Source organism: Balaenoptera acutorostrata, chromosome 18 (assembly GCF_949987535.1).
Source record: "Balaenoptera acutorostrata chromosome 18, mBalAcu1.1, whole genome shotgun sequence".
Taxonomy (NCBI): Eukaryota; Metazoa; Chordata; class Mammalia; order Artiodactyla; family Balaenopteridae; genus Balaenoptera; species Balaenoptera acutorostrata.
The window spans coordinates 40,205,433-40,218,004 of record NC_080081.1 but is presented as its reverse complement, the minus strand read 5'-3'; the positions used below and the strand labels follow the sequence as shown (position 1 = coordinate 40,218,004).

At 36.5% G+C, this 12,572-nt stretch overlaps 1 protein-coding gene across 2 annotated transcripts in view; it reads right to left on the bottom strand.

The window, feature by feature from the left end:
• The window catches only part of PCDH9 (protocadherin 9), a 979,957-nt gene that overhangs the window by 70,133 nt on the left and 897,252 nt on the right, over window positions 1-12,572 (bottom strand). The gene's annotated exons all lie outside the window — the stretch shown is intronic.

Below are 12,572 nucleotides of genomic sequence, written 5' to 3'. Positions count from 1 at the left end.
TATTAAGAAAGTACGGTAACAAATGGAGACTAGTTAATGATAATGGAGTCAACTATTATTTAAAATGAAATACGATTTGAATAAACATAGTATTTTGGAGTTAAAATTATTATTTTGGAGACAGGAATGTATCCCTCCTCCATCACCACCTCTACTCCATCACCCATAGCAGAGTTGAGCCTCCATTAGAGTCAAAGTCCCGCATGAGATATTTCAAAAAAAATTGTTTCAGTTCTCCTCTGTGAGCACTGCACCTTTAATGAGAAACAGATGTTCAACTTACTTACACAGAAACCAAAAATGAAAAAAAAAAATGTAAATAAAGGCAGAGCATCCTCATAACTGACTTCCCATGGAGTTAGACCATTCAAAGTTTCCTAATGATAATAATCACTCAGCCCAAGCCCCCAAATTTACCATCATCTAAATAGAAGGAATCAAACAAGGTTAACTGAGTCTGAGAACCTAGTATATTAGCCTATAGCCTAATACAGTGGACACTTGAACAACATGGGGTGTGGGATGCTGACCCTCTCCCACAGTGGAAAATCCATGAATAATTTATGTTGGGTCCTCCTGTTTCATTCCTCCTTATTCGAGATTCCTCTGTATCCATGGTTCCACATCCCGGGATTCAACTAACCTCCTGTAGAACTGATGGTATTTACTCTTGAAAAAAATCTGAATATAAGTGGACCCGCAGAGTTCAAGTCCAAGTCCTTCAAGAGTAACTGTATATTAGAGGGTCACTTATCAACCCGCCGTTGCTGTCTAAAGCCTGAAGACAGAACTCCCTCACTGGATACTGAGGATAAGGGGAGAGGGTGGTAGCTTCTCTGGTTCACCAGCTTCTGTACTTCAGTGCTCACCCACCCACTCACCTGCTGCCTGCTAACCAGGTTACTTTTGATTGTTTTCAAATTTGATCTTAATATTGAGGCTGTTTTTTTTAATTGACTAATTTAGTTAATATGATCTTTTCATTGCAATTGTTCTTATAAATATCTAATTAAATATTTTATGCATCATTAAAATGTAAGTGTAAAATAATGAGGTTTTTTTCCTGAAAACTACCGTGATTTCTGTAAAAGGCAAAATGAAAGCACATTACCCAAACAAAAATGAAACAAAAACTACTTTTGAATTGTGTGTGGGTAAAACATATAAAGGCTGGGAGGGAAACATCACAAAAATCCAGAAAAGTTCTGTATCAAAATGTCAGCTAAAGAATGTACCTCACCATCTGGTTCCACAAGGATTAGGTCACTGGCCACTGTGGTCACTGACCTTTAACACTCCCTGAAAGGAGTTCAGGGCTAAGACCAGGAATGAAGTACTCTGTGCTCTGGGAAAAAATGGCAGAAGAGGCCTTCAGATAGTTAGATAGCTTCAGAAGATATGAGTCCAATATCTTGCATCTTCCCACACCTAGAAAAGCACTAAAATCATTAACAGAGACATCTGCTCCTCATGATTAGCAGCGACCGTCTGCCAAAGTGTGCACTTGATTGCATGTACCCACTTCACAAAAATCACACACATACCGACCTCCCCCCAACCTCTTAGGAGCAATTCCTAGGAGTTGTGTGAGGGGCTGTCTCCCAGGTGATAGTCCTAGCTAGACCCCAAATCAAACTTAGTTCACAGCTCTTACATTGTGCTTTTTTTCAGTCAATGAAAATTTCTTTCTTTACATGTATCTTTAAATTCTGGCAAATTTTGTGCTTAAAAGAGTACAAAAATGGATGAATTATAGTATGGGTTAATCAAGAAAGAAAATACAGTTCTTTAAGGAAACTAACCAAAAGATGGCCCTGGCATTACATAAAACAGATTGACATATGTTTATACATTTACATGTTTTAAACTAAAAAGTTTTTGTTATTCCTACTTTCATCAACTTATTTAAATAATCAGCCACCTACCTGGGCCACTAGCATCAGGTACTAGGCCTTCTGTTATATGTAATTATGATGAATAGCAAAATAATGAAAAGTGTCTGCGCTGAAAAAACACTAGAAACCAGTTGAATCAAGATGCCCTCACAGAATGTAATAGGCACAGAGGGTGTTGTGCTTTGCTATGATTATCTTATCACATGTAAGCAATCACCATGACTGTGAACAAAATATAATTAAGCCTGAATTGTTAGTTTTCTGTGCACGTGGACTGAAGTAGGACAGGCAATCATGTCATTTTTAGTGGACACCTACTCTGTCCAGCTCACTGTACAATGAGTGGGGTTTAGGCTAGCGGTTCTCAAATTAGAAGGATCAGAATCACCTGAGGGGCTTAACACCCCAGACCTCTGGGCCCCATCACTTGAGTTTCTGGTTCAAGAGGTCTGGGATGAGGGTGCAGGACTGCATTTTGAATGAGTTCCCAAGTGATATTGCTCCTGCTAGTCCAGGGACCACATTTTAGAAACCACTATTTCAGGACGTTAAACAAACAAACGAACAAACTAGTTTTACTGTAGAAAATGTTGCACTCTAAAAAAACTCAGATAGGATGAATTCATATGCAAAAAGCAAGGCATATGCATAATTCAATAGATAAATTAACCAATTGGTTGTCCACCAATCCATCCCAGAGTTCGTTGGAGTCAATGATATAAAGGGTTTTGAAGAAATTAGCCAGACAATCTTCTCCTTCCCAAGAATAAAGGAGGGTGATTAAGTATGTATAGGAACAAACAATTATGACCTAGCATGTGCTAAGAAATATTTTGAAAGCATACTGATAAAATTATATCTGTCTCTTTTCTTAAATTTGACTATGCAATTTAGAGAGAACTGAAAAGATTCCTACTATCTACATTCTCATATCTATATGCCTATCTTTATTTTCACCATACATTTTTCTGCCTGGTGTTCTCTTTTTCTCTTTCTAATGTTTCTTTCTCTCTGTGTTTCTAGGTGTAGTCACAATCACAAATGAGTTTCTTAAAGTCGATATTTCAGTAATTCCTCCAACTGTGTTCACAAACTGATCCTAAATGTACAGTTCTGTTCATTAGTGTAATAGATTAAAATCGATTTGGAAAACATTTTTCAAAGAAATTTAAATTGTGGAGAGAAAGGAAAATTCATTCAGAGAAAGACTCTAGGTTACATTTTCTATTCCTCTTTAAAGGACTGATCATAAAAATAACTGCTGGAAAGCCCTGAAGATGAAGAGAAGTGCCGACTGTGTGTTTAAATGAAAACAGATTTAATCACATGAACTGTGCTGGAATTATTTTCATTCAACATTTCAAAGATGTAGTAATTTTTTTATATCGTCTTGCCCGAGTCCTGGTTTTTGTGACAAGTAATCCATCCTGAGTTCATTGTATAGTTGTTAACTCCTTAACTGGGGATGGGTAAGTGCTTTCCTTGTATCCAAGCTATGCTCTCTTTAAAACAGTACTTTGAGATTGGGACAGTAAGTAACCTTTGTGTCTGTGTGTGTGTGTGTGTGTGTGTGTGTGCTTTAAACTATACATTTTCACACTAACTCTATCAGAAAGTGACATTAAGTCACTGGGGGGGGACATTTTTTAAAAGCTAAATGAGAAACCTGAAAACAATAGGAGGCTCAGTTTTTAGGGCATGCACTAAAGAACTATGATTCTAGAATGTAACTCTGCCTTACTATATAAAGGTGGTACATTTTTTTTCACAGAACTGTTTATATATGCTCCATGTACAAAATGAGCATATTAAAATTACTTCTGAGTGCATGCAGAGAGTAAAGAGTGATCACAGATTTAGGCTTATAAACAGACACATGAGAAAACTAAATTTTGATGTTTCCTTTATTAAATACAAAGTAGTATATATTAAAAATCAGTTTTCAATAGAATATTAAGTAAATGCCATGTATTCTGGATTTTAATGCAGTTGCTGAATGCAATTATGGTATGACATTAAAACCTAATTCAAAAAAAAAAAAAAAAAAAACCTAATTCATTTTGAATACCATGCTATCCAAAAGAGAAAAATATTACAATGCACACCATTATTCTAAGCATCATACTTTACAAGTGCAATTTTATAGTTCTGTGTTTCCCAGATAAGTAAGAACATATCCATTCCCACCTACCCCAACCCCAAGCATAATATATACTTCAAAGAAGCTATTAAGTCTTTATTTCTTCAAGTAGACTTGAGACCTCTTGAGGTTAGGAAATGTTATTTTGTATCCTCATCTTATTCATTGTTCCTAAATATGTATTTATTAAATATTATTAAAGAAGAAAGATTTAAAAAGACTGTTACTTTGTAGCTTTTAGACCTTGGTATGTCTGTGTATTAACCACTTGACTGTTTACACATAAAAGGACTAGACTTAGGATTTACTCCCTCATTCATAGCCAAGATCAAAATGTAAGGTTAGGAATTTTAGAGGTCTTAAGGTAAAGGAAAGATTGTGAACCTACAGTTTGCTGCTGAATTAGGAAGATGTCAAAAGTTCACCAGGTAAGTCACCTTCAAGCTGTCAATATATGGCCTTTGCCTCTCAAGGGAAACCATGCAGAAACAGACACTTAAAATTTTTCCACTGTATCCCTACCTAATTGTTTAGCAGCAAGAATCCCAACAATCTGTACAGCAGATGTGACTACCTCACTTAACACTATCATAGGAAGGGAATAAGGGCAGAAGAGTCATATGCTAATGGTTAAGATGCACAGAGAAACTGCTGCCTGAGCACAGATAACACTCCTCTCTCCAGCCATCTGTCCCACCATGTGTGCTGCACATCACAGGAGGATATGAGAGGGGTGGACAGCTGATAAGTTTTTCAGAGTGGCAAAAGAATGGCTTTCAACAGCAGTGTGATACTAGAGGATAAGGGTTTTTATGAATATTGCAAGGAATGTATTATTAATGTTACTTAAAGGACCAAAGGTTTTAGTATTGCATATTTAAAAAAATAAATTAATGTCATGTTATTCCTTTCTCTCACTCACTGCATTCTGATGTTCTTTCTTGAGTGGCAGGGAGAGATGCATAGTTACAGCTGAAATGCAAGAATGGCACACTGTTGTTTCTGGCGTATGACACCCACTCTGCATACACAGATGAGACCAAGGTGGAGAGGGGCTGCTGAAGGAAATCACAGACTGGGTTCTGAGCCAGAGGTATGGTGTCTATCCTGCTGGACTACCCTGATATTAGTATTGCCATCAGGTCAGAACTCAGAATAATATTTTAATGTAGTTTATGTGTTGCATTAACTAATCCTTACTCTCAAATCCTAAATGTTGTGGGATAAGGGAAATTCTGTTCCTGGCATACGTAACTGGATAAATAAATCTTTGTTGAATTATTGCAAAAATAGAATCATTTTATTGATATAGACGTAAGTAGTACAGAGAAGCAGGATCTGGTGGTAGATAAACTAGGCAGTGCTGCCATCAGCCTCGGTGGAGCTGAGATTCCTCTCAGGGGCTGACTGGGCTGTGTGTAGGTGCGGGTGCAAACTGCTTCGCTGGGTGCCTCAGTAACCTAGTTGAAGAAGAGGAAGAGGGAGAGAGGGAGGGAGAGAGAGGGGAAGGGGGCAGGGGGGGAAAGAGGAGAGGACAGAAGGAGAGAAGAAAGAGAAGGAGAAAGAAGAGATGGAGAGGAAAATCTACTTGGAGAAATGGAACATGAACAAATAAAAAGTTTAAAATCATATCTCTGTGTTATATCTGTGCATGTGTATATAAAGCTGATGCAGGCAATTAGCTTTCCAGAGTTACTGCTTATAAAGGAGAAACCACTATTAATTGTTTAATAAGAAAAGCATTCTGAATGTTTGGGGGAAAGGGCCTGTGTCTTAAGAACAAACAATAAACAAAACACAAAAGTGAGGTTGTTGCTTTCCAGTGAGCGAAGAAGCAAAAGATCAGTCAAGAAGGATCACATTTAGAACATATAGGTACTGAGTGAAATCAAAAGTTATCCAAACACAGAGCTGAGATCAGAGATTCATATGCAGAGTATAGAAAAAAGTACATAATTTCTTTGAGAACAAATTGGCTCTTTAGTTATAAACAATTTAGAAGCAGCCATAAAAATTTTAATCTTGAGGAATATATTCAGGTTTCATGGATGAATGGACCTTTGATAAGTAGCTTCCCAATACTAGGATAATAAGACAGAGTCAAACTAGATAAAATGGTAGCTCTATGTTTGGAATTTCAAGACAAAAACTTCAAAACTTTTGTCCATTCCAATGTCATCTGAAGATATCACATATTATTTTCCTATTTCAGGGATTTCATTAAACTGTACACTGAAATAACTGTAAACAGAGGAATTTGGGAAGTGCTAAGATGTAAGCAATACAACCTCCACAGCGAATTGACATAGTAGCAAGTATAGTAGATGGCACATACTGCCAGAGAAAAAAGATGGAGAAGGGATTGTGGTTGTTTTAAGGGAGAAAGTCACATTTTCCTCCAGGGTCTATGAAATATATTATCGGTGTTCCTTTACGAGACCCAGAAATGAACCCCTGATTCAAGTTAAGAAAGAAATACTCATGTCAACCTTCAGTAAGAGAAATACAAAGAAATGTTTCTAACAGTGCACATAATGCTTGCAAAACTATCTAGTTACCTTGTCTCATGCCTGCAAAAAATTCATTCTATTTATTTGAAAAATAGAATTTTAAATTATATTTTTAAAATAGCTGTTAAAATATTTCTCCTTTTGAAGACCATTGTCTTGGCAATAGCCTCTCAATTAAGAATAGTGTTTTCATTTCTTAACTCAATCAGGTCTTTAAATTCTGTTTTTAAGGGGACAAACTTATATCTCACAATTTATAAAAGATTAGAATTCATTATGGGAAAAAATAGAGATTTAGCATTTGACAGTAAAGAAAACATACAGAATAAGTGTTTGGAGCATCTATTTCTGTTTTACAGTGATATAAAATATCTGATTAAAACATATGCTCTCAAATAATAAGAGAAACTTAGGTGTATAAAACCTGTCATATGTATTTAAAACAGATACTAAATGAGTTCAAGATAACTCAGGATGATGTTCTTTCTGTCAGACTTTGTAATGTTTAATTTTAGAACTGAAATTAAATAATATTAAATTTTTATGATTTATAACAGTTTTCTCTGAAAACACACACACACACACACACACACACACACATATACCAAAAAGGTCCTAAGTCAGAAGTATAGCAAAAGGTTCTTATAAGGCCGTCTCAGAAAAGATAAACATAAAGCTAGTCAATTAAGTCATCAAATTCTAAGTCACAGCTAAAGGAGTTAAATTTTTAACCTAGGCCTGGTCAAGTGACTTTAATTATGTAGGAGTCTCTTGATTCTTTCATTTCTCCTTGAAAAAACATGCAAACTGTACAAACCTCCCTGTAAGCATCTTATCTATTAGTTTCCAAACTTTCAAACACTCATCCAGACTCTACTTTAGAACTGCAGTAAGTTAGATAGGCGTTTTTAAATTGTCTCTAAATGGCTATAATTAAACCCTCACTTAAAGCTTTACCATCTATACCAAGGGCAAACTCAATGTGATAAGGGATGCATAAGAGTAGAATTATTAAAAAGCAAAAAAAAAAAAAAGAAAGAAAACCTGTGACTTGGCATAGATTCCTGTGTAAAGGGTGCAGGCTAGGTACTCCAATATTTCCTCTGAAAAAAGTTATATGAAGATCAGAAAGGGTAGGTGAGTAAAAGAAAAATAATTCAACCTTTCTTTATAAAGCTATGTGCAAAAGTGAACTCTTACCCAGGAAATCTATTAATTGTTAATCTTTTCCTCTTTTAAATCACTGTGAAAACAAATGCACTTCTTGAAAATGACCTTAATTCAAATTCAGTGTGTACTGATAGGTCAAATTCTCTGAAACAAATCTAATTAACAAGAATAGGCCACCTAGCCTATGGATAAGGAAAGCAATCAGATAAGCCCTAGAAATAAAATGGTATTAATGTCAGGAATGGCAGAAATGGCAGCTACTGATGCCATATAGTTGCTAAGTTGAGTGAAAAAAACCATAACAAAAAGAAAAGAGTGTACTCTTAGAGACAAGAAGGGAATTACAAGTTACTCTTTCTCTAGCTACTAAAAAAACCTTAAAATAGAAGTAAATACATATGTTTGAATGATTTTTATGAACTTACTTGGTCATTTAATAAACTACTTTGCCATCTAATAAACTATTTTTTGGAACAAAACTATTTTCAGAGATGAACTGAACATTTATCAGAAAGTTGCTGTCCAAGAGCGAGGATTTGTGATTTTGCTATCACTAAAAGACCATTTTCAACTATGATCTAAGGATAACAAAATATCTTTAATTTTTTCCTATATGAGGAAAAGGTACCTTACCTTTACAAAAGCAAAATATAGTTCACAGTCAATATTATCAGGCATTAATTTCTGTTGATCAAGAAGACTGTCAGAACAGAAGGAAAATTACATTCTGAACATTTATCTGATGAGGAAAATGAGATGCAATAAACACAAAAAAGTGACATGCTTCTATGAGTACTTCACCAAAATGTAAGTAGAAGGATCTTTGGACTCTTTCACCAAAATGTAAGTAGAAGGATCTTTGGACTCTTAGGTCATTGCCTTTTCCACCCCCAGAAGGTTGGTTTGAAAACACTGTATCCCATTACCTTTCTTCTAAGAAAATGTGAGTCCTTGGTGTTCATATTTCATTTGAAATGCTCAGAAATACCATGTCATTTTCAAGCATGGCACACATCGAGATTGGTTCAACACAGTGGAGAGTAGAAGGACGTGCTCTCATTCCCTCTAGCAAGAACACCAGAATCACAACTAACTGCTGAACAATCATCAACAGGAAGACACTGGAACTCACCAAAAAAGATAAACCACATCCAAAGATAAAGGAGAAGCCACAGTGAGATGGTAGGAGGTGCACAATAACAATAAAATCAAATCCCATAACTGCTGGGTGGGTGACTCACAAACTGGAGAACACTTATACCACAGAAGTCCACCTAATGAGGTGAAGGTTCTGAGCCCCACGTCAGGCTTCCCAACCTGGGGGTCCAGCAATGGGAGGAGAAATTCCTAGAGAACCAGACTTTGAAAGCTAGCAGGATTTGATTGCAGGACTTCAACAGGACTGGGGGAGACAGAGACTAAACTCTTGGAGGGCACACAAAAAGTAGTGTGCGTATCGGGAACCAGGGGAAAGAGTAGTGACTCCAGGGGAGACTGAACCAGACCTACCTGCTAGTGTTGAAGGGTCTCCTGCAGAGGTTGTGGGTGGAGGGAAGGACTCTGTCTCACCGTGAGGACAAGGAAACTGTCAGCAGATCTTCTGGGGAGTATTCCTTGGCATGAGCCCCCACAGAGTCCGCCATTAGCCCCAACAAAGAGCCCAGGTAGGCTCCAGTGTTGGGTCACCTCAGGCCAAACAACCAACAGGGAGGGAACCCAGCCCCACCCATCAGTAGTCAAGCAGATTAAAGTTTTACTGAACTCTGCCCAACAGAGTTAGAGCCAGCTCTAAACAACACCAGTTGCTCCCATCAGGACACTTGCTCAAGCCTCTTAGATAGCCTCATCCACCAGAGGACAGACAGCAGAAGCAAGAAGAACTACAATGCTGCAGCCTGTGGGGGAAAAAAAAAAAAAGCACATTCACAGAAAGATAGACAAGATGAAAAGGCAGAGGGCTATGTACCAGATGAAGGAACAAGATAAAATCCTAGAAAAACAACTAAATGAAGTGGAGATAAGCAACCTTCCAGAAAAAGAATTCAGAATAATGATAGTGAAGATGATCCAGGACCTCAGAAAAAGAATGGAGGCAAAGATAGAGGAGATGCAAGAAATGATTAACAAAGACCTAGAAGAATTAAAGAATAAACAAACAGAGATGAACAATACAATAACTGAAATGAAAAGTACACTAGAAGGAATCAATAGCAGAATAACTGAGGGAGAAGAACGGATAAGTGACCTGGAAGACAGAATGGTGGAATTCACTGCTGCAGAACAGAATAAAGAAAAAAGAATGAAAAGAAATGAAGAAAACCTAAGAGACCTCTGGGACAACATTAAGTGCAACAACATTAGCATTATAGGGGTCCCAGAAGGAGAAGAGAGAAAGGAACCAAGAAAATATTTGAGGAGATTATAGTCGAAAACTTCCATAACATGGGAAAGGAAATAGCCACCCAAGCCCAGGAAGCACAGAGAGCCCCATACAGGATAAACCCAAGGAGAAACATGCTGAGACACATAGTAATCAAATTGGCAAAAATTAAAGACAAAGAAAAATTATTGAAAGCAGCAAGGGAAAAACTACAAGTGACATACAAGGGAACTCCCATAAGGTTAAGAGCTGATTTCTCAGCAGAAACTCTACAAGCCAGAAGGGAGTGTGATGACATATTAAAAGTGATGAAAGGGAAGAGCCTACAACTAAGATTACTCTACCCAGCAAAGATCTCATTCAGATTCAGTGGAGAAATCAAAAGCTTTACAGACAAGCAAAACTTAAGAGAATTCAGCACCACCAAAGCAGCTCTATAACAAATGCTAAAGGAACTTCTCTAAGTGGGAAACACAAGAGAAAAAAAGGACCTACAAAAAAAAAAACCCAAACAATTAAGAATATGGTAAAAGGAAGATACATACCGATAATTACCTTAAACGTGAATGGATTAAATGCTCCAACCAAAAGACACAGGCTCACTGAATGGATACAAAAACAAGACCCATATATATGCTGTCTACAAGAGACCCACTTCAGACCTAGGGACATATACAGACTGAAAGTGAGGGGATGGAAAAAGATATTCCATGCAAATGGAAATCAAAAGAAAGCTGGAGTAGCAATACAAATGTCAGATAAAATAGACTTTAAAATAAAGAATGTTACAAGAGACAAGGAAGGACACTACATAATGATCAAGGGATCAATACAAGAAGATATAACAATTTTAAATATATATGCTCCCAACATAGGAGCACCTCAATACATAAGGCAATTGCTAACAGCTATAAAAGAGGAAATCGACAGCAACACAATAATAGTGGGGGACTTTAACACCTCACTTACACCAATGGACAGATCATCCAAACAGAAAATTTATAAGGAAACACAAGCTTCAAATGACACAACAGACCAGATAGATTTAATTGATATTTATAGGACATGCCATCCCGAAACAGCAAATTACACTTTCTTCTCAAGTGTGCATGGAACATTCTCCAGGATATATCACATCCTGGGTCACAAATCAAGCCTCAGTAAACTTAAGAAAATTGAAATCATATCAAGCATCTTTTCTGACCACAATGCTATGAGATTAGAAATCAATTACATGGAAAAAAATGTAAAAACAAAAACACATGGAGACTAAACAATACGTTACTAAATAACCAAGAGATACCTGAAGGAATCAAAGAGGAAATCAAAAAATACCTAGAGACAAATGACAATGAAAACACGATGACCCAAAACCTATGTGATGCAGCAAAAGCAGTTCTAAGTGGGAAGTTCATAGCTATACAAGCCTACCTCAAGAAGCAAGAAAAATTCTCAAATAAAGAATCTAACCTTACACCTAAAGGAACTAGAGGAAGAAGAACAAACAAAACCCAAAGATAGCAGAAGGAAAGAAATCATAAAGATCAGAGCAGAAATAAATGAAATAGAAAACAATAGCAAAGATCAATAAAACTAAAAGCTGGTTCTTTGAGAAGATAAACAAATTTGATAAACTATTAGCCAGACTCATCAAGAAAAAGAGAGAGAGGACTAAAATCAATAAAATTAGAAATTAAAAAGGAGAAGTTACCACAGACACCGCAGAAATACAAAGCATCCTATGAGACTATTACAAGTTATTCTTTGCCAATAAAATGGACAACATGGAAGAAATGGAAAAATTCATAGAAAAGTATAACCTTCCAAGACTGAACCAGGAAGAAATAGAAAGTATGAACAGACCAATCACAAGTAATGAAATTGAAACTGTGATTAAAAATCTTCCAACAAACAAAAGTCCAGGACCAGATGGCTTCACAGGTGAATTCTATCAAACATTTAGAGAAGAGCTAACACTCATCCTTCTCAAACTCTTCCAAAAAATTGCAGAGTAAGGAACTCTCCCAAACTCATTCTATGAGGCCACCATCACCATGATACCAAAACCAGACAAAGATAATACAAAAAAAAAGAAAATTACAAACCAATATCACTGATGAATATAAATGCAAAGATCCTCAACAAAATACTAGTAACCAGAATCCAACAACACATTAAAAGGATCATACAACATGATCAAGTGAGATTTATCCCAAGGATGCAAGGATTCTTCAATACACGCAAATCAATCAATGTGATACACCATATTAACAAATTGAAGAATAAAAAACCATATGATCATCTCAATAGATGCAGAAAAAGCTTTTGACAAAATTCAACACCCATTTATGATAAAATCTCTCCAGAAAGCGGGCATAGAGGGAATCTACCTCAATATAATAAAGGCCGTATATGACAAACCCACAGCAAACATCATTCTCAATGGCGAGAAACTGAAAGCACTTCCTCTAAGATCA